Raw genomic sequence first — 23,286 nt, forward strand, 5'->3', positions numbered from 1 at the left:
GTAGATCTGGGACATTCCTCATACTTTCTCATATTAACCGCAGGAGAAATGTAGAAGAAAATAATTATGCACTGGGACAGGGAGGAGGAGAAAGGGCAGAAATTCTTTATGAATTGAACAGGTACTGAAGCCATTCTCCTCTTGTTGCAAGTACATGAAAATTAATAATAGTCATCAGTACTACCTACAGAGAACTATTGGTGGTATTGATGGTTACCACCTTTCTAAGTGCTCTACACGACATGCACTGAATCACCAGACAACTTTGTACTCAAGTTGTCTACAAGGATTGTGCCAGCCCATATCCTGTCAGACATTAAGCAAAGTCTGTGTTTAATCAGTGGTTGGGACAAGGAGAGTTTTATCTGCTGCACAGAGGTATGCTAACCATAGCGTTAAACCCAAAACTTCTTATATTAGCTTTGAGATATGGCCTAAAATCTTAGCGATCAACTTTCTGAGAAATTAAAGAAGTTGCTCTGCCACACCCTCCATTCAAGCAGTGTTACATGCCTATGCATAGCAGCTGCTGGCAGGCATCTGTACCAGAGATGTGGAACTATAATTCTAATGCTTTCACCACTTACTCAGAGGGTGGGGCAGAGTCAACTAAATAGACAGTGGCTTTCATTTAGAAACTTCTCTGATTGCATGTTGGATGTCAAGAAGAGACACAAACATAGTGATCAGGGATATTGTACAGGGGCTGGAAAAAGTGTGCCTACGTAACAAATTGGTGAGAGAAGGGGAGCCACTATGGAGAAAAAGCGTTCTCTCATTGATTACATACAAATCAACCAATATGGAGAACCTGTCACTGTGGGAATTACTGGCTTCTATAAGTTTCAGAGTAGCAGCGTGTTAGTCTGTTTCGGCAAAAAAAACAGGAGTACTTGGCACCTTAGAGACTACCAAATTTATTTGAGCATAAGCTTTCGTGGGCTACGGCCCACTTCATTGGATGCATGCAGTGGAAAAAACAGTGGGAAGATAGATAGATAGATAGATAGATAGATACACACAGAGAACGTGAAACAATGGGTGTTACCATACACACTATACGGAGAGTGATCAGTTAAGGTGAGCTATTATCAGCAGGAGAGAAAAAGAACTGTTTGTAGTAGTAATTAAAATGTCCCATTTCCAGCAATTGACAAGAAGATGTGAAGAACTGACGGGGGTGGGGGGGGGGGAAGAAATAAGCATGGGGAAATCGTTTTACTTTGTGTAATGACCCATCCACTCCCAGTCTTTATTCAAGCCTAATTTAATGGTGTCCAATTTGGAAATTAATTCCAATTCAGCAGTCTCTCATTGGAGTCTGTTTTTGAAGTTTTTTTGTTATAATATTGTGACTTTTAGGTCTGTAATCGAGTGGCCAGGGATTGAAGTGTTCTCCAACTGGTTTTTGAATGTTATAATTCTTGACGTCTGATTTGTGTCCATTTATCCTTTTACTTCTATAAAATCATCAAAACATATCTTGAGTTACATTAAAGCATAGAGGCTCAGGCTCACCTTTAAATCTCCCCCTAAATTGGTTGTAGTTGCGCGGATATCTCCACTGCACTGGCACCTACTTTCCACCACCACAACCGACTACCCAGCACAAAAGAATCATATATTACAGAAAATACAATAACTGACATAGTCCTTCCTGCTGGACTGTACACATCTGCTCTGACAAGCTGATTATATGATAGCTGAGATGCATCTACCTCTAAGTGGATGCCTAAGCCCCCATTAGTGCATAATATCTTTCAGTAGCCAGGCAACACTGCCCAGCTTTTTCTAGGTTGTCCACAGCAAAGTCGCAATATCAGGTAAATAATTAGGTCTACTAATGTTTGACCATACAGGACAGTGAGGGCCCAGGCAGGAGGTAGATCCTTGCAATTATATGGAATTTTAAAATAACCATTTGCAAACGTCCTTTAAGTGCAGCCCTGTGTGCATTCAATATCCTCATTTGCATATGTAAATCAATGGAGTAAATATGCATGATCAAAGATATTCCTTACAAGAAATGAAGATTCTCAGTAAGATGAGCATACGGAGGGAAGATATGATGTTAGCTGCCTCTATAGTGATGTTGGAGGTGAGAGCTAGAGACCTGCAGCAGAACTGGGATCTCATGGGTCCTGCAGGAGTAGCACATCCAACCATTGCTGGGACAGTTGTAGAGCCCTGCAGCACGACTGGGATCCTGCAGGCTCCACTGCCATAATAGTGGAAGGTGGATAAAAATTCAAGAAACAATGCAGGAGCAAGTGGGAGTGGGAAATGCGGGACAGGAGCAGGATTTAAAAATAGTCCCATGCAAGCTCTAGTAGGAGCAAAACTAGGACCCAGGGCTGGGTCTAGGAAATGACAGGCAAACGTGGAGGTGAGAGAAAGAGAGAATCTAATTACATAGATACAAAAATAGATAATGTTATCCAGGAAGTAAACCTCCATTATGATGCATTACTGGTTTCCTAGTCCCAGAACACCTCTATAACCTGTAAGCAACAGTTGTTGGGTCAAATTCTAGAAAAGGATTTTGGGGCAATGGAGGACGTTAATAAAAATGGAAAGATCTGTTTTGCTCAGTCTAACAGAAGATGGCAATGCCTGATAGCCATGCAGATAACAGCAAAACAACAGGAGGAGGCCCATGTATTCACAACCCAGGATAAAGCATTTCTGCAGGACATATCTTTATGCGCTAACCTGGGGATTAGACAGCTGGACACTGTCAGTGGAAGGCATTGAACAAGTGAGAACCAATGGCCTCATGTAGTGATTGTGCCCTATACATAGATTCCAACACACCTATATATCATATTTAGGGCCCTCTGGCTATGCCACACTCCTGCAAAATACATAGCATTTACTATGAAAGATTGCATGATTTCCCACCAAGCGCTTTCACAGCCCTATTTATCCTCATTTTTCAACGGTTTTCAAACCACATTCTTGTTGGATATATTTCAGTGTAGTTAGGCAATGTGTTCCTATTTTTCTTTCAAATGTCTGTTTCAAAAGGTTAGATGTTGACAGAATGGGCTTGGAAAGCAAGACCTATGAGGAACAACTAACAGAACTAAATCTAAATCCCACTACAAGGCAATATGTGTGATACAATAATCATATTTATATGACATATTTGACTGGTGTCAACATTAGGAGAGGAAAAATTTTCAGTGGTTGCAATGACTCAGTGTGTTTGTCTTTGGGTTTTGGTTTTGTTTGGTTATTGTTTTGTTTTGAAATCAGCTTAGTCAGTTTATACAACAGTCATTTTTACGTAGGAGAGTCAACCAACCATTCCCAGAATTGGGACAAAATAGCACCAACAATGAAGGTTCTATATTAATAGGTGCAATATAAAGTCAGTTTGTACGTTAATTTAGGAATTTGAAGCTTGAAGGAAATAGATGACTTAACTAATCCAGTTAATCACTGTACAGTGAATCACATTTATTAGGCTTATTCCTATCTTTAAGCCACCTAAAGTATCTCTAAACATAAAAGAACACTTTTGCTCTATTAACTAATATGCAAACACTTCTGCTAGGCTACCCATATTTGTTGATCTACAATCTGTAACTTAAGACAGGTTTCTCAGTATCTTAAATAAGAACATTTAATGTCTACACAACAATATTCGGAATCACACAAACAGTTGAGGTGAAATTTAACACACTGTCCTCGTGTCATGACAGCTCTTAAGTTGTCATGGGATAAGAGGGAAGATCCTGTCATGGATTGAGAACTGGTTAAGACAGGGAACAAAGGGTAGGAATAAATGGTAAATTTTCAGAATTGAGAGGGGTAACTAGTGGTGTTCCCCAAGGGTCAGTCCTAGGACCAATCCTATTCAACTTATTCATAAATGATCTGGAGAAAGGGGTAAACAGTGAGGTGACAAAGTTTGCAGACGATACTAAACTGCTCAAGATAGTTAAGACCAAAGCAGATTGTGAAGAACTTCAAAAAGATCTCACAAAACTAAGTGATTGGGCAACAAAATGGCAAATGAAATTTAATGTGGATAAATGTAAAGTAACATTGGGGAAAAAATAACCCCAACTATACATACAATATGATGGGGGCTAATTTAGCTACAACTAATCAGGAAAGAGATCTTGGAGTCATCATGGATAGTTCTCTGAAGATGTCCACGCAGTGTGCACCAGCAGTCAAAAAAGCAAACAGGATGTTAGGAATCATTCAAAAAGGGATAGAGAATAAGATGGAGAATATCTTATTGCCCTTATATAAATCCATGGTACGCCCACATCTTGAATACTGCGTACAGATGTGGTCTCTTAATCTCAAAAAAAGATATACTGGCATTAGAAAAGGTTCAGAGAAAGGCAACTAAAATGATTAGGGGGTTCGAATGGGTCCCATATGAGGAGAGATTAAAGAGGCTAGGACTTTTCAGCTTGGAAAAGAGAAGACTAAGGGGGGATATGATAGAGACATATAAAATCATGAGTGGTGTGAAGAAAGTGAATAAGGAAAAGTTATTTACTTGTTCCCATAATATAAGAATTAGGGGCCACCAAATGAAATTAATGGGCAGCAGGTTTAAAACAAATAAAAGGAAGTTCTTCACACTGCGCACAGTCAACCTGTGGAACTCCTTGCCTAAGGAGGTTGTAAAGGCTAGAACTATAACAGGGTTTAAAAGAGAATGAGATAAATTAATGGCTATTAGCCAGGATGGATAAGGAATGGTATCCCTAGCTTCTGTTTTTTCAGAGGGTGGAGATGGATTGCAGGAGAGAGATCACTTGATCATTACCTGTTAGGTTCACTCCCTCTGGGACACCTGGCATTGGTCACTGTCAGTAGACAGGATGCTGGGCTGGATGGACCTCTGGTCTGACCCAATATGCCCATTCTTATGTTCTGTTCTTATGTCTCTTCTAAAGGATTCATTTAAAGAAGATTGTCTCCTATCTCCAGGCACTGAGGGTTAAGCACAGCAGTCTCTCACATAAAAGAAATAACTTTACACACACCTAGTGCTTTATCTCTTCAAAATGGCATATGAGCAATAAAGTATTTACATTTTAATAAAATGTTCTTAATAAAAAAGCCTCTTGTTCAGTTTTTAGTTCCATAAAGGCTTTACATAAAAATACCTCTTTGTTCAAGTATTAGCCTAAAAGATAATTTTTCAAAAGGTAATAAAGCATCTGACAGTGGAAGTGAAAGGGCAGAGGTTGCTTAACATGTGATCTTAATAAGTGACAACCATAACATGTCCCAATATCTGTGTACAGATACAAGTAGAGACAGCATTCAATAACAATGGAGTATATATTAGCTTCATTGTTTTTCTAAGATAAGCAGCAATTAAATGCCTAATGAAGTGATATTTAAGGTATTAGAGTTAAACACCCCTTTAAGTTGAGTAGAGCAGTTAACAGCTCTCAAGGCTATTATTTCAGTTCCTTTTCAACCTGTCAACATTACTTCTTGAGCAGATTCACTGATCGTATTGGGTCTATCTACACAGCAACTAGACACCTGCAGCTGGCCCCATCAGCTTACTTGGGCTCATGGGGCTTGGACTGCAGGGCCGTTTAATTGCTGTGTGCACTTCTGGGTTCGGAGCCCTTGCAACTCCAAGGTCCCAGAGCCTGGGCTTCAGCCCAAGCCTGGAACTCTACACAGCAATGAAACAGCTCTGCAGTCCAAGCCTGAGCAGGCTGGCATGGGACAGCCATCGGTGTCTAATTGTTGTGGCGACATACTCCAGAAGAAGTCACAAATGGTTAAGATGTTACTCAACATAAGATTAACAGAATCTGGCCCTTTAATTATTTTCAGAAAGAAGGCTTAGATTCTAGAGCACAATTCTGTGGCAAAATAAAAAGGAAAGACAATTATGCTGCAATATAAACAACTGTATAATCACATATATGGGTCTCTGGTGTTAGTGTCACTACCATGATACTACTAGAGTTTTGGCTTTATATCCTCAGAGTTCTAATTAAGGCATTAGCTAATTACCAGTAGTTAGGTACAGAAATGATCTACTAGTCTGGGGCATCCTTTTGGCTTAATGCCAGGGAGAAATCTGAAGCTAAACCCCTGCATCAACTTTCCCCATCCCCCCGACGAAACAGAGGGTTAGAGGATTTCAGATTTGTAAGCTTTATCACTGATTATGTTTCAAAACAGCATTTTGAAGCTCAAAGATTTAAAAGTGAAGTCTCTATATTAGACCCCATTTGAAAGCTCTTAAGCACAGAAGCAGTTACCAACAGCTGTTTAACAATTACTAAGCAATTCTATATTTGTGATTTCACCAAGGTTATTTATGGATGCTGGCAAGTTGGAAGAGACTGCACTCTTCTGAACTGAAAGGGAGCAGGGTAGACTTTACAGACCCCTGTTGATAGAAAACATTTACTTATTTTCATCAGGAAATGTAAAGTATTATTTTCAGTTCACAGAAGGATCCACCCTGTAGTTTTCCAAAAAGCTACAGTATTTCTGTGCCAGAGGTAGGTAAACTAATGAAAATCCAAGCCAGGCTCCAGCTAAGTATTTGGCTCTGGGAGCATGACTGAGAACGAGCTAAGCAGGCAAGAATGTTCCTTTATTTCCTGTCAGTGAAAATACAGCCGTTTCATGCATTTTCTTATTTGGATGTGGAAGCTTCAGTTAACATTGCTTTTCCATTAGTTTGTATATTTGATCTGAAGAGTCCTCATGTGGTAGGACTAAATGAACATTAGCACAACCTTCAAGAAGTAGTTAAATTACATGAAATTTAAAACAATCCAATTCATGAGCTAAACAAGGGATTCAATGACCTTCACTGATGGAGGTTTAGTTCCTTTCTTTTCCAATTGGCTTTTATATATATATATATATATATATATATATATATAGCTCTTTTGATTTTAGTTACTGTTCTGCCCTCAATACTCCCTTTATATTAACCTTTAGCAAATCAGACTAGATCATGGAAAATGGAAGAATCATCAGATTTTCATCAAAAAGTCTTATCCTTTTTAAGAAAGAGAGAATAGAGTCTTATGTTGGTAGTAGTCCAAGTGATATGTAATTACATTAAATAGGAGATTAGTTGTGTGCACCCAGATTTATGCAGAGCAGGCTCTTAAGGGGACATTGACATTTTTTAAAGGTTATTAAAACAAAATGTCTTTACATACGTATGTTACAGCTCAAATCCTGCTGTCCTCATGCAGACATGATTATCATTGAAAAGAATAGGATTATTAAAGCTGAAATTCTCGCTATATAATGTAATTCTCGTTGTTTATGAGTTTGTTTACTACTTGCATTTATTCAGCTCAGATATGGACCAGTCGATTTCACTTTTGTTTATAGAGTGTAAGATGTTTCACTTCCTGTGTGTATTAGCAGTGTTTCCCTATATGGGATGAAGAAGTCAGCCCCTCCCCAAGAAGATTGCAGATAACTCCAAGAGCACAAGACGGAGAAGAGGAGCACTGCAGATAGAGAGCATGACTCCAGATTCAGTACACCCTACACTGCAAAACTACTCCCACAACCACAAGTGTTTCAAAACCTCATCCCCCTCTTTTCTACAAAGCTGCTGCTGGTCAGGTAGCAGTGCATACTGGCCAAGGTTCACTTTTCTTTGCTCCCAAAAAATGGGCAAGTGGGTGAACCAACTAGGACTGGACACACAGTGAAAGGTGAGCAAAAAGACAAGAAAAGAAAGAAAAGTTCAGGAGGAAGAGACTCAAAATGGATACAATACAGGAAAGATGGCAGTAACAGAGCCACAGCATCCAGTAACCATTGGGGCATCCATATTAATTGCAAGTGACAATTCAAAATTATAAGGTTAGGAACAACTGATTTAAACCATCACACATCATGAAGTAATAATTCTTTAAGCAACATTGCCACTAAGCAGCCACAGGGGAACACAAGTACAGATTTTAAACATACAGTAGTCCCTGAATTTTCTTTCTTCCTCTATTTATTGCTGTTGGACTTGGACATAAAGGTAGAATATACTGATATATTCCAAGGTTTCTCCCCACCCTTCTGTTGCACATAAAATCTGATAACATTAATACTTTGTCCGTGTTGCTGTGCAACTCACGTGGGGTATGGCTATACTCCAAAAGTGTTCTTGACTCAGGTTAGCTAACCTATTACTCCTCAGGGAATTTGGCACCACTGTGTAATGCAGAATTTTGCAGAAATTAACGTGTGCGCAGAATTTCCTTTCCCCCACAGAAATGGGCTGCAGTGCTGGTAGCCATCACTAGGGGCTGCTGGACCAAGCAGAGCCCAGGTCTCACATGGAAGACACTGCTGGGGGAAGGGGAAGGGAGCTAGAGCAGTGTGTCTCAAACTGGGGTCTGCGAGAGTACTCCAGGGGGTCAGTGGGCCTTGCTGATCAACTCAACTTCTCCCCATCCCTTCCAGCACCTCCTGCATGCAGGGGGAGCAGCTGTACAGCGGCATGCAGGAGGCACTTGGAGGGAAGGGGAGGAGTGGGGACAGGGCTTGCTTGGGGGAGGGGCAGAAAGGTGGTGAGGAAGAGGGGCAGAGGTGGAGCTGGGGCAGGAAGAGGTGGGGTGGGGTGAGGGTTTGGGGGAAGCAGTGGAGTGGAGGCAGGGAAAATTTAATTAATTAGTTTCACTTCCATTGTACTTCTATTGTGCTCAAGAGGTGGATAAAAAAACACCATAAAAAGCCACCCAGAGTAGCTTTTTGCAATGATAGATGCAATCCACATCTTTAAGTCAAGCACCAAAATGACACAGTCATGGGCAGCGGGTAGTGCAGTTGCTGGCCCCCAGTTGTGGGTTTGGCAGGGGAAATTTTTGCTTTTTATTATGTTCCATGCAGGTTCCAGGGCATCTGAGGAAACAGTATGTGCTAATCAGCTTTGTGGGTTCATCACTAATCTCCCTGGGGCTGAAGGAGTTCCACTCTTGCTGCCACAGCCCAGGAACACGGAGGAGTTCAGCTCTCCCTGCCGCAGCCCTGTGGAAGAGAAGCTCTCTCTCTGTCCTCACCACAGCCCAGGAGCAAAAGGAGTTCTGTGGAGGAATTTGCTCTTCCTCCTACCCCACCTGCCAGAGGAGTTCTGTGTCCCCCAATGGTACCCCCACCCCGCCCAAAGCAGTAAAATTTAAATTCCTGCACACATCCCTGGCAGTAACTAAATCACTTTTGCATGTCCACACTACACTCCTCGTGTCAGTGGTGCTCAGCCTCACCCAGAGTGCTTGCACAGATTTAACTGTCAGTGTGGGACACTGTGGGATGGCTTTTGAAAGGCAGCAACAGTCAATGTAAGTGTCTCCATTGGCACAGTGTCAACCTAATGACATTGACCTAAGCACTACACCTCTCATGGAGGCGGAGGTCTACACTGCCTTACGTTGACCAAACGCTGTAGTGTAGACCAGGGCTAAGTGGGTGAGGTAATATTTTTCTCATCAGCAGAATTTAAAAGACAAGCTTTCAAGCTTACACAGAGCTCTTCTTCGGGTCAGGGAAATATACTCAGAGTGTCACAGGTCAATAGAACAGATTGTTAAGCATAAATAGTTAACAGATTTCAAGGGACCATTCAAGGTGAAGGGGCCAGTTGTCACTTCTTCAGTCATGGAGGGGCAGGGGAGAAAGGAGAGAGGAAAAAAAATTGCCGATAGTGGTGTGTACTTTAGGCCATGTCTACACTACAGAGTTAAGTCTACTTACATTACGTCAACAACCATAAACTGCTGTTTAAACTTCATCGCTTGTGCATGTTCACACAACACTTCTTGTGTCGGCAGAGTGCATCCACAGTTAGTGCTCTCGCACCAAGAGAGAGAGCAGTGCAGCATGGGTAGCTATCTCACTGTGCAAATCATCACCTTCTTCCACTAGGAGTTCTGTGAAGTGATTGCAGTGCACCATGGTGGTGGGCTCACTGCCCCATGATGCTATTTTCTCCATCCCATCATTCCATTGGCTTTCAACTATGTTTCGCACCATTTTTCAGCTGCCCCTGTAAACTTTGCACGTACCATCTCTGCCTGAAAGCATGGCTCCTGCACTGCTCACCAGTCTTGTGACTGGAATGGTGTCCCTAGCTTCTGTTTGTCAGAGGGCGGAGATGGATGGCAGGAGAGAGATCACTTGATCATAATCTGTTAGGTTCACGCCCTCTGGGACACCTGGCATTGGTCACTGTCGGTAGACAGGATACTGGGCTGGATGGACCTTTGGTCTGACCCAGTATGGCCATTCTTATGTTCTTTTGTCCTAAACATGGTGAGTTTGGCCCAGAGGGAGAAGATGCAAGATGGGAGAAAGGGTCTGGGTGGTTAAAGATGAGGATCAGTACAAGCTCCTAGGGACACTATTCTGAATACTGGCACTGTTTTCCACAGGCAGGAGTGATTGAAGCTGATAGCTCACTACTAAGGGTAACTGAGAATGGAAGGGTGCATCTCCTGCATGCGTGTAGCTTCAGATCGGGTCCATATGATGCTTGCCTGTGTGCGGCTTTGGTTCCTGCATAAGTAATTGCCAATTGGCACAGTAAAGTTTCCTACAATGGGGAAAGAAACAAAGCAGCTCTGCCAAGGAACCTTCCTCAGGGGATTCCATCAGGAAAATTTCCTTCAGGTCTCTATTGAGGAGTCCCTGGAGATCCTGGTGTCCATTAATAAACTTTTCTGCATTTTCTCTCTTTGTTCCAATCCCTTCTAAAAAACTTACTTTTCCATGATGGCCAGATACCAGAGTCATAGGCACTGTATAGGAACCTAGAGTGATCAAATTAGATTTATAATAATAGTGATAAGAAAATACTTAAACTAACCCCTTCATCTGCCTCTCCCAGTACATCTTCTCTCCTCTGTGCTTGTCTTTGAGATTGTAATCGCCTCCTATGATGGAGCCAGTACCATCTTTAATTTTGTGTATTATATAGCCCTGAACACATTGTCACAATAGCCAACATTCAGATTATTAGAAGGTCACTAGGACAATTCTCAAATATGGAACATATTCAGAATGACATTGAAATTTGAGTACAATCAGTAATTAGGCCTTTTTTTTTTTTGGTATTATGAATGCCTCCGTTTTTGGGTGTCCAGTTTGAGAATCCAGAGACCTGATTTTCAGAGATACTGAATATCCTCCACTCCAACTAAAATAGCTAACAGAACCAGCCCTTTATGTTTCAGAGTCAGAATATATTGATGGGCACTATAAAAAAAAACCCTAAGACATATAGATAGCTAAGATGGATATATTTTAAGGCCTGGATTCTAACTTTACTTGTTTATTCAATGTAACTCTTTGCAGATATTTGTTTACATAATAATCATAGAATCTCAGGGTTGGAAGGGACCTCAGGAGGTCATCTAGTCCAACCCCCTGCTCAAAGCAGGATCAAACCCAACTAAAACATCCCAGCCAGGGCTTTGTCAAGCCTGACCTTAACAACCTCTAAGGAAGGAGATTCCACCACCTCCCTAGGTAACCCATTCCAGTGCTTCACCACCCTACTAGTGAAAAAGTTTTTCCTAATATGCAACCTAAACCTCCCCCTCTGCAACTTGAGACCATTACTCCTTGTTCTGTCATCTTCTACCACTGAGAACAGTCTAGATCCATCCTCTTTGGAACCCCCTTTCAGGTAGTTGAAAGCAGCTATCAAATCCCCCTCATTCTTCTCTTCTGCAGGCTAAACAATCTCAGTTCCCTCAGCCTCTCCTCTTAAGTCATGTGCTCCAGCCCCCTAATCATTTTTGTTGCCCTCCTCTGGACTCTCTCCAATTTATCCACATCCTTCTTGTAGTGTGGGGCCCAAAACTGGACACAGTACTCCAAATGAGGCCTCACCAGTGCTGAATAGAGGGGAATGATCACATCTCTCGATCTGCTGGAAATGCCCCTACTTATACAACCCAAAATGCCATTAGCCTTCTTGGCAACAAGGGCACACTGTTGACTCATATTCAGCTTTTCGTCCACTGTAACCCCTAGGTCCCTTTCTGCAGAACTGCTGCCCAGCCATTCGGTCCCTAGTCTATAGCAGTGCGGTCTAATGAAGCGGTCTGTTGGTATGAGACTCAAGAGTGCAACAAAAGTAGCACTGTAATTCAGGCTTGAAATACATAGGCAAACCTGTTTCATTATACTATACATAACAGTATTACGGTAGGCACTATCAGTACAATTAGTCTTTTGCTTTCATAACTGATCCAAAAAAGTTACCTTCTTGACCTAGTTATAAGATGTATAATGGCTAAATGTAGTCGAGCTTAAGTAGACTTCCTTATCAGATATAAGTGAGTGAGATGCATGTATAGAAGATAATTAACTTAATTTGTACCTATTGTGTTCAAATTAATCACCCTATTATCTTCATTTAACAATTCTCTATACTCAGTTAAACACAGTTTGAGAAACATATAGTAGGATGAGATACAAAAGTAAGACTTAGGCCTTCAATCTTATCAGTAAATTAAATTAGCTTGACTAAAGAAAACATCTATCAGTACAACAAAGTTCATGAGCAAAACATGTGAAATTCTTTTTATATTCCAGAGTGTAAATTTGAAAATTAAACACTGTAAGTATCTGATTTTCAGAGATGCTGAGCACCTGCATCTACTACTGACATCTGCATTTCTGAAAGTCAAACACTGAATATACAGCCAAGAGCCTTTTTAGTTGGCTTTCAATTCTGATTTATTTATCATTCTTATTTATTCATGCATCTGAAGGACTGTACTAATACTGCAAAGAAAGCAAACTTAAGAACATAAACGTAAGAATGGCCAAACTGGGACCATCTAGTCCAGCATCCTGTCTACCAAAGGTGCTTCAGAGGGAATGAACAGAAAAGGGCAATTATCAAGTGATCCATCCCCCATCATCCACTCCCAGCTTCTGGCAATCAGAGGCTAGGGACACCCAGAGCAGGGTTGTGTCCCTGACTATTTTGGCTAGTAGCCATTGATAGATTTATCCTCCATGTAATAATAATAATAATAGGAGATATACCAATCTCTTAGAACTGGAAGGGACCCTGAAAGGTCATCAAGTCCAGCCCCCTACCTTCACTAGCAGGACCAATTTTTGCCCCAGATCCCTAAGTGGCCCCCTTAAGGATTGAACTCACAACCCTGGGTTTAGCAGGCCAATGCTGAAACCACTGAGTTAATAATATCTAATTATTTCTTAACCCAGTCATAGTTTTGGCCTTCACAATATCCCGTGGCAATGATCTCCATTGGTTGACTGTGCATGGTGTGAAGAACTTTTGTTTGTTTTAAACCTGTTACCTATTCATTTCACTGGGTGACCCCTAGTTCTTGTGTTATGTGAAGGAGTAAACATTTCTTTATTCATTTTCTCCACACCATTTGTGATTCTACAGACTTCTATCATATCCCCCACCCACCCACCAAGTCATCTTGTTTCCAAGCTGAAAAGTCCCAGTCTTTTTAATTTCTTCTCATATGGAAGCTGTTCCATATCCTTAATTTTTGTTGCCCTTCTCTGTATCTTTTCCAATATATCTTTTTTGAGATGGGGCGACCAAAACTACATGCAGTATTCAAGGTGTGGGCATACCATGGATTTATATAGTAGCATTAGGATATTTACTGTCTTATTATCTATATTACTTACAGCACTGTAGTGAAAAGACAGTAATATAGATAAGACTACAATTACCGTCCCAGGCCAATCGGGGCAGCAGGAAGCACCACGGGCCAAGGGACGTACTGGCCATGACTTCCCGCCACCTCCATTGGCCTGGGACGGCAAACCGCAGCCAGTGGGAGCTGCGGTCAGCCAAACCTGCCGATGCAGCAGATAAACAAACTGGCCTGCCGACCCTTGCTTTAAAGCATTATTCACACAATACATGTCTACTGTATATGCTTTCTTTTTAACCAGATTTGTATCTGTGATGGTCTGTACCCCTATATGCATCCTTTTTAAAAGACCATGATAAATTTTGTACAACGTTTGCCTTATAAGGTATCATCTGAAATATGCTGAATATTATTATTCTGGTAAAATCTGTGTATCAACATTCTATATAAAGTTATGAGATTCTACTGTATAACATTGCTGTGATGTGCCAAAGTTAGAAAGCAGGCCCCAACCAGTTTTTCCAGACACAAAAGACACACTGACACCCTGGCCAGGTATCAGCATAATCACATGGACTATCTTGAACTATCACCTGGTTAAGTGGCCATTCTTTGGCAGGAAGAAGGCTGTTTGCAAGAACTTTACATATTGACAATAGAACTGGGGTTTCCCGGGTAAGCAGACTGAGCCCCAGCTGGAGATAATCCTCAAAGAGGGAGAATGGTATAAGTATAGAGAAAAAAAACACACACACACACACACACACACAGAGTTTACATCTCTCCCCTCATCTCTACTCACAATATCAAAACATTTGAAAGACAAAGGAAGCATCAATGAACTAAGGCAGGAGGTCCTGGGTGAAGCAGTCCAGTAAGACTGTTATAAACTTTTGCTTGTTAGTATTAGTTTGCATCTTATTTTTTTTATTTTCTTTGCAACCAATTCTGACTTTTTTGCCTCATTACTTGTAATCACTTAAAATCTATCTTTCTGTAGTTAATAAACTACAGTAATTTTATTGTTTTATCTAAACCAGTGTGTTTAGATGGAAGTGTTTGGGAACCTCCACTTGAGATAACAAGGTTTGTGCATATCATTTTACATTGGTGTAAGGATGGACTTTGTATTAGTTTGTAGTGTCCAGTAGAGAGCTGGACAGTACAATATGCACATTTCTGGAGGAAGGTATGGGACTGGGAAATTGCTGATATCACCCTGTATATAATTCATGAGTGCTGACCAGAGCATTCATGTAATTCAGCTGGGAGTGATTTAGCATGCTAGAAGCTGTGTGTGAGCAGAAGTGGTTGCTCTTACAGCAGAGCAGTGTAAAAGGCATCCCAGATTGTAGAATTGAGGGGAGACAACTGTCCAATAATCCAGATTTTATCCTGGGGAATGTCACAAAATCTAATAAATATTTATAAGTAGTTATATCATAAATTCTGCAAACTTAACAAGATGCATAACTTCAGTATCACTGAAAGTATATGGCATGTATCTGTGTATTTTTTCCATTCTTCTTAGGCAATATTTTAAACATAAAATTATGCATATTTTTCATTTGTCTTGTCAAACCTTTGGTGCAATTACTCTACCATTAAAAAAAAAAGACATAAATATTATAAACCTTGCTTTATGTTTGGGCTATACTAAAATAATTTGCTTGAAACCTGCATCTTGTGTTTGCATAGAGTTTATCTGTCTTCACTATATCTAACATATGGAACCCAGGCATTGTGAACACTTGTATTAAACAGCAAATGACATTACAACATAAACACAATATTGCTAAAGTTTGGTTTTGCAGATTCAATTCTACAACCTTGCAGATAGCTTACAAATTTAAAAACATCTTATACTGCACAGAGCTGAAGATAACTAATCTGTGCCATGGTTGCCATTTACACAACAAGGGCAATATCATTATCTACTCCCGAGGGAATTCTGTGCCAAAAATTAAAAATTCTGCACACAACATTTTAAAATTCTTCAAATTTTATTTGTCAATAAATAAATGTGGAGGATCCAGCATGGCAGGAGGGAGCACACGCCATTGGCTGCATGGAGGTGGGAGATCACCCTGCAGCTCCCCTCCCCTTCCCGCAGGGCACAGACTCGGCAATGAGGCTGCACCTGCCTCTGACACAGCACAAGGGCCAGACCTGACCCAGAAACACTCTGTGGCCCTACCCCTCTGTACCAGGCAGAGTAAGCGAGGGACAGAGTCTTGCACACATGCCGAGTCCTGGCACCCAATTTAGGTGTGGGGCAGGCAACCTCAGCCCAGCAGACTCCAAATGTGGAGGGTCTTAGTGGAGCGGGGGGTGTCCAAGTATGGGGTGAGAGAGTTCTGTGTGGGGCAATCTGGGTGCAGGCAGATTGGTGGGGGATCTGGGTGCAGGGGGTATCTGGATGCACAGGGGCTCATTGGGGGGCTCCAGGAGCAGGAGAATGAGACTCTGCAGGTGCTTGGGGCTCAGCGGGGGGAGGGGCGGTTCTGGGTGTGGGGAAATGAGGCTCGGCAGGGAACATCTGGGTGCGGGGGGCTCAGCGGGAGGAGTGGGAGTCCAGATGCAGCTGGTGCAAGGTGCTCAGTGAGATGGTGCAGGTGCAGGGAGTTGGAGCTCATCAGGGTATAATTTCGAGTGTAGGGAACTCAGTGGGGGATTATCTGGATGTAGGGGTGGGGTTGGCATGGGGGGTGTCTAGGTGCATGGGTTTTGGCAGGGGGTATAGAGGGGCTCTGGATGTAGGGGTGAGGCTCAGTGGGGTGGGAATTCAGGTATGGGGGATCCTCGCTGTGTGTGAGGGTGATGCTCAGTGCGTGGGGGGTCTCAGAATGAAAGGGGTCCAGATGCACAGGGTTGGGTGGACGGGAGATTAGCTCCCCATACAGAGACCCCTCATCCCATGGCCAAGGAATGATGGGGACCAGAAGCGGGGTGGTGGCGCAAAGCTTCCTGCAGCTGGGGAAGGTTTCTGTAGGAGGGTCTAGCCCAGCCTCAGCCACTCCTTGCAGGGGAAGAGGAAGTTCCATCCTTCCGCAGCCCCGCTCGGACTAGCAGATGAGCCTGGCACAGGATAAGAGCCACTGGCCGGGGCATTTCCAGCCCCACCCACCCCCACACATAGTCATTTACCTCTCTTCTGGCTTCTCCGGGGGCCTGAAATGATATGCCCACACTGCTAGGGAGGGGTGCATGACTGCTCTTGAGGATTCCCTTTGCTTCTCTGTCAGAAGTCATTTTTCCTTCTGGGAAACTAAAAAAAAATCTGCAAGGAACATGAATTTTGCACATGTGCAGTAACGCAGAATTCCCCCAGGAGTAATCCTCATATGTATTAGAACATGGGGGAAAGTGGGAAAGTTACTTAGAATGCTACATAGTTCATTACATAGATTTCATGAGGCACTATCATCTCAGCAAAGAAGAATTAATGGCCAAGCAGGGAAGGTAGGAGTGTGGCCTGCAAGCTATCAGAATCATAGAATATCATGGCTGGAAGGGACCTCAGGAGGTCATCTAGTCCAACCCCCAGCTCAAAGCAGGATCAAACCCAACTAAATCATCCCAGCCAGGGCTTTGTCAAGCCTGACCTTAAAAACCTCTAAGGAAGGAGATTCCACTACCTCCCTAGGTAACCCATTCCAGTGCTTCACCACCCTCCTAGTGAAAAGGTTTTTCCTAATATCCAACCTAAACTTCCCCCACTGCAACTTGAGACCATTACTTCTTGTTCTGTCAGCTGGTACCACTGAGAACAGTCTAGATCCATCCTCTTTGGAACCCCCTTTCAGGTAGTTGAAAACAGCTATCAAATGCCCCCTCATTCTTCTCTTCTGCAGACTAAATAATCCCAGTTCCCTCAGCCTCTCCTCATAAGTCATGTGCTCCAGACCCCTAATCATTTTTGTTGCCCTCTGCTGGACTCTTTCCAATTTTTCCACATCCTTCTTGTAGTGTGGCACCAAAACTGAACACAGTACTCCAGATGAGGCCTCACCAATGTTGAATAGAGGGGAATAATCACGTCCCTCGATGTGCTGGCAATGCCCCTATTTATACAGTCCAAAATGCTTTTAGCCTTCTTGGCAACAAGGGCACAATGTCGACTCGTATCCAGCTTCTTGTCCACTGTAACCCCTTGGTCCTTTTCTGCAGAACTGCTGCCCAGCCATTCAGTTCCTAGTCTGTAGCAGTGCATGGGATTCTTCCGCCCTAAATCCAGGAGTCTGCACTTGTCCTTGTGGAACCTCAGATTTCTTTTGGCCCAATCCTCTAATTTTTCTAGGGCCCTCTGTATCCTATCCCTACCCTCCAGCGTATCTACCACTCCTTGCAGTTTAGTGTCATCGGCAAACTTGCTGGGGGTGCAGTCCATGCCATCCTCCAGATCATTAATGAAGACATTGAACAAAACCGACCCCAGGACCGACCCTTGGGGCACTCCGCTTGATACCGGCTGCCAACTAGACATGGAGCCATTGATCACTACCTGTTGAGCAAAACGATCTAGCCAGCTTTCTATCCACTTTATAGTCCATTCATCCAGCACATACTTCTATGGATCCTATTTATCTATATCTATTTAGCTATATGGATCCTACTTATCTACTGAGAATCCAATCAGAGGATTCTCATTGCACTCGTGCACAATAAGAGCCCTCCTCCCCTGCTGTGCTCTAGACTAACTCTGACCTTACCCCTCTACCCCCTAGCAATGTCTCAGTCATCAACTGTTCTATCACTGGTGACCTGATTATGCTTCACTCCACTCCTTCCCACCAAGGTGGGGGATGAAAGCTATAACATTAAGTAACAACTTCCAGTGGATTTTCAGGGCGATTATTGGCTTGTTTGCCACAGTTCTATCCTATCTCTGACTGGATACATCCCCTATAATCACAGAGAGCCCCGACTTTACAGTCATTGCAAAGATGGGCTTCAACCGTGGGGACATATAATACATAGAGTAACAGGTTGTACAGAATCTTTAGGCGACAGAAATGAGCCCTTCTGGTCATGGTTCCCCCATGTCCCAGTTTCTTTAATAAAAGAAAGGATTGTCTGCCATGAAGGTCAGAAGTTTGAGGAGGGAAAGGTAAGACTATTGCAGCCAAAAAGATCAAAGGCTAAAGAACTTTTAAAGGAAAGTTTGGTACTGTCACCTTTTTTGACCCAAGCATTTAGCCAATATTTGGGGTCTTCCAGATTGGTTCTATTGGGAGGATAAATCGATGTTTGAGTCAGGTGTTTGATGCAATCCTGTTTATTTAAAGAATATACATAAAGTCCTGTTTCGCTGAACACAGTAGAAATCAAACAGGAGGGGATAGTTTCTTTGCTGATGGTTCCAAGCTTCTTTCCAACCAGCCTCTACCCAAAAGCCCTCTCTCCCTCAGGTCATCTTCCATTCAGGCTAACTGAGAGACCAATAAAATACCTCTTTGTTTAGTGATAGTTGAAACAATGGGAGGACTTGCCCAAAAATTAGATGGAATGTAAATGTAAGGGGCTGTGATTATATTTCATTGCAGAGAGGTGTATGTGTCTCAGTGAGCCAGAAAAGCCAGGAAACAGCAAAAGAATCACTTAAAATAGGACCTGGAAGATATGTCTACACAGTAGTGGGCAGGTGTAATTCCCAGTGCAGGTAAACATGCACACACTAGCTCTGTGCAAACTAGCACCTATAAATAGCAGCGTGACCATGGTGGCACAGGCAGCAGCCCAGGCTAGCTGCCAAAGTATGTACCCAGGGCACTGAATGGAATTTTAGCTGGGCAGCTAGCTCGAGCCGCGTGCAGCCACACTACTATTTTTAGGCACTAGCTCAAGCAGAGTTAACACATGCCTGTCTACCGTGCTGGGAGTTACACCTCCCAGCTGCTGCGTAGGAATATCCAGAGAGAAAACAGCTTTTTCAGCAGGGCTGGATGAAAACGCAGACTTAGAAATTGCAAAGAAGAAAACTGCCTGCCAGTGTTCCCTCTAATTTTTCCCACCCATGTGCAGAATGAATTTTGTTATGTGCAGCAGCAATATGGAGGGGATGTGTCACACATCCCCTCCATATTGCTGCACATAACAAAATTCATGTGGTGGGGGTGGGGCCCGAGGGGTTTGGAGTGTGGGAGGTGGAGGTGTGGGCTCTGGGGTGGGGCCGGGGATGAGGGGTTTGGGATGCAGGCTGCTCTGTGGAGAGAGAACTCCCCTCAGCAGCACCTGGGCTGTGGGGGAACGGCGCCTCTCCCCGCCACCGCAGCTCCGGGGCTGGGGCAGCAAGATAAGTCCCTCTCCCATGGCCGCAGTAAGTCCGTGCTGGGGCTGGGTTGGTGTTGAGGGAGGGGCGCATCTTCCCTGGCCATGGCAGGTCCGTGCTGGGACGGGGTTGGGGCTGGGGCACCTCTCCCCGCAGCTGCGGCAGGTCCTGGGTGGGCTGGGGGAAGGGGAGAGGACTCTCTCCCCGCTGCAGCCCTGAGCGCCTGTGCGGTGCTTAATAGGCTGCTACGTGGCTGCGCAGCTTAGAGGGAACATAGGTGCTTGCTATTGTTTGATTCCTATGGTGTTCAGGAAAACAGGAATTTGTGTGCATTCATTTTAGATAAACAGGATTGCATCAAAGAAATATCTGATTCCAACATCAATGTCTCACCCTAACGGAAACAAACCAAAAGGCCTCGAACATTTGACTACCCACTCTGGTGAAAAAGGGATGAAAACACTAAATCATAACTTTCCATTTGTTCTCACCATAGAATTGCAAGAAAAAGGAGTGTAATATTAAGATTAGGCACTGCAACAATGAGCATTGCAATACCCAAGCCCCTTTGTGGATCCAGGCCTCAAAAGCAAAAGTCCAAGTGGCTATTGCTGAGACTTAGACTTTTAAGTCACTTATGCATTTTTGAAAAATTTATCCTACAACTCAAAAACATCTATCGTCAGCAAGCAACTCCCCCCCCCCCCGTCGCCCCAAAGATTTTATGTTTCCCATATTGTATAGCAATTTTTCTCAAATTCCAAAATTACGTAATGCCAAACAGAGGAAAAACAAATCCAAACTCCTATCAGCTTTCACTGCAAATAAGATTCAGACAGGAAAGATTTCATAAATCACCTTGAAATCATCCATCAAGAAGGCTAAGTGTAGCACCAACATGAAAGTTCTAAAATGAGTTGATTTTACACCAAACTTTTCAAAAATTTTACTGCACATCTAACATGAATATTTTATTGCATAACTTAGAGCATTGACTATTTAAATCTCTATCCTTCAGTTTCTAAAGGGACTATTTAAAATTAAATGGATCCAAGAACAAACCACATAAGAATTCCAAAATGCAATTACATGCAGTATTTTAACTTGAAATAAATAAAATTCAGTAAAGTATTAGTTTCTTTCTCATGCTCTATGCTGTAGAAAATTAACTCATAATTCTACATTTTTCAACAATAGATGGCACTAAATTCCTATATTCACTACAATTTTAAGTAACAATTATAGTATTTTAACATATACAAAATTAATCATAATTTCCCCAATTAATATATTATGATCAACTTTCCTTTATAGCATTTATATTGATTTTTTCCCTATAGCAAGAAAAACTTGAGATAGTAATAAAATATTTCAGGAATGATGGAATACTAACAATCCTTTAACTGAACTAGAAACAATGGACCACAGTCTGCTCTTAATTATACTGGTGTAAATCTGGATTAGCCCCATTCAAGTGTGAGAATGGAATTTAGCCTACTGATTTGATTTCACAGATTGCTTAGAGCAATGGGCTTCATAAAATCTAATGCCTGAGTTGTGAGAACACAGAAGTATCAGGGCTAATCTCACCTTTCATTTAAAAAATAGCCAACCAGATAATCAGCAACTTTGAGTCTTTTTTCTTTGAACACTGGGGACCAGATTCTCATTTACACTAAGGCCATTTTACAACATTCTGGCATTTATTCCCAATTTCTATAAGGCCCCTTTAACTATCAGAGTGCTGTAAAGTGACCTTAGCATAAATGACAAGTAGTCTTTGAGCCTTTCTAAATTTTTATACCAACCTTGTTATTCATTTCAATTGGTGTGATAGGAACTGATTGACAAGCAATTTAACAATACAGTATTGCCTAGTTTGGAGAGGGAATTGATCCAGGGAATAGAAAACTAGTTCAGTAGAGGAAATCAAATTGGCTATTAAGAGTTTGAAGTCCAACATTACACTAAGGCCAGATGGTTTTGTCATACATTTTTTTTTTTTTTTTTACAATCGACTAAGTATAAAAGATGAAATTTCACCCCTGTTAGTTAAAATATTTCATAATTACTTGCAGGTGAAAATCAATGTTATTAAGTCATGTCCCTGAGCATACATTGAAAATTTAGCACCTTCGTGTTTAGTCCCAGTCATTCTATATTTTGGAGAGGGAAATAGTTAGAATGAAGTATATCTATGTATAGCTAAACCATTTCAATTTCACATCTTGGAGACTTAAATAATAGAGTGATAAGAAGCGCTGCTTATAACAACGTCTTCCACGTGAAGATTATTTCAATTGCAAATTCCCACAGTTGGAAAATTTACTCAAAAATATACTATACGGTAGGTGTGTGTCAGAGAGGAGTGATACTAAAGGTAAATGAGTGGTTCAGTGGATCTTCATCTGTAGATGAATGCCCAGGTAAGTAGTGAATTAAAATTTATACCATTTGATGACTCTTCATGTGCTTTTACTGAATGAGTTTGACTCACAATTTGTTCTCTTGGGCAGCTTTCCACATCACAAAATCACTCACTAACTGGCAGTCTAGCTGGCCATCCAGACAAGGGACTGACTGGGTGTGGCGAATGAAGGACCACTTTAATCTGCACTCCCTTTCCACAGGTATAATTGACTATGTACACAGGGTAGAAGGCAATGGAGAATCAGGCCCAAACAAATTAATGTCAGGCTGTCTAGCGTGACTCACAACTGTGAGTGCCAACTTCAGGGCAGGCTGTTAAGAACCAGGGCACAAACCCCAAATTGGATGTGAGATCAAAACATGCAGCATCTTACAAAGATTTCATCCAGTCTAAACACATTTTTATCAATTTAGCATCTATTTAAACAATGCTAACACACAGGTGAGCCAGATTGCTATTCAACTACGCATTTGTCAGTGTTCAGTGAGACCTAGGGGCCTTGGCATGAGTTGGTACCTGGTCTGTCAGCATCACAGTTAACATAAGCAAAAAAGACTAGAGAAAAAAAAAATACCACACCAGTTTGAGCTTCCAAGCAGCCCTAGATCCAAGGCATACAGCCATTAACTTCCTAAAGGCAATCTCTCACCTCTGTCTCCTAAGTAGCCACTTTTATAGCTATTCTCCATAGTACCTGTGTAAGGAAGGGGAAAATGGAGTTCATAGATTCATAGATTCCAATGCTAAAGGGACCATTGTGGTGATCTAGTTGACCCTGTGTATAATACAGGCCACAGAACTTCCCCAAAATAATTCCTGGAGCATATCTTTTAGAAAAACATCCCATCTTGATCTAAACATTGCCAGTGACGGAGAATCCACCACAAACACTTGATAAATTATACCAACTGTTAATTACACTCAGTGTAGGTACTTAGGGAGTGTAACTAAGT

The sequence above is a fragment of the Mauremys mutica genome, chromosome 1 (genome assembly GCF_020497125.1).
Source record: "Mauremys mutica isolate MM-2020 ecotype Southern chromosome 1, ASM2049712v1, whole genome shotgun sequence".
In the NCBI taxonomy this organism is placed as follows: domain Eukaryota; kingdom Metazoa; phylum Chordata; order Testudines; family Geoemydidae; genus Mauremys; species Mauremys mutica.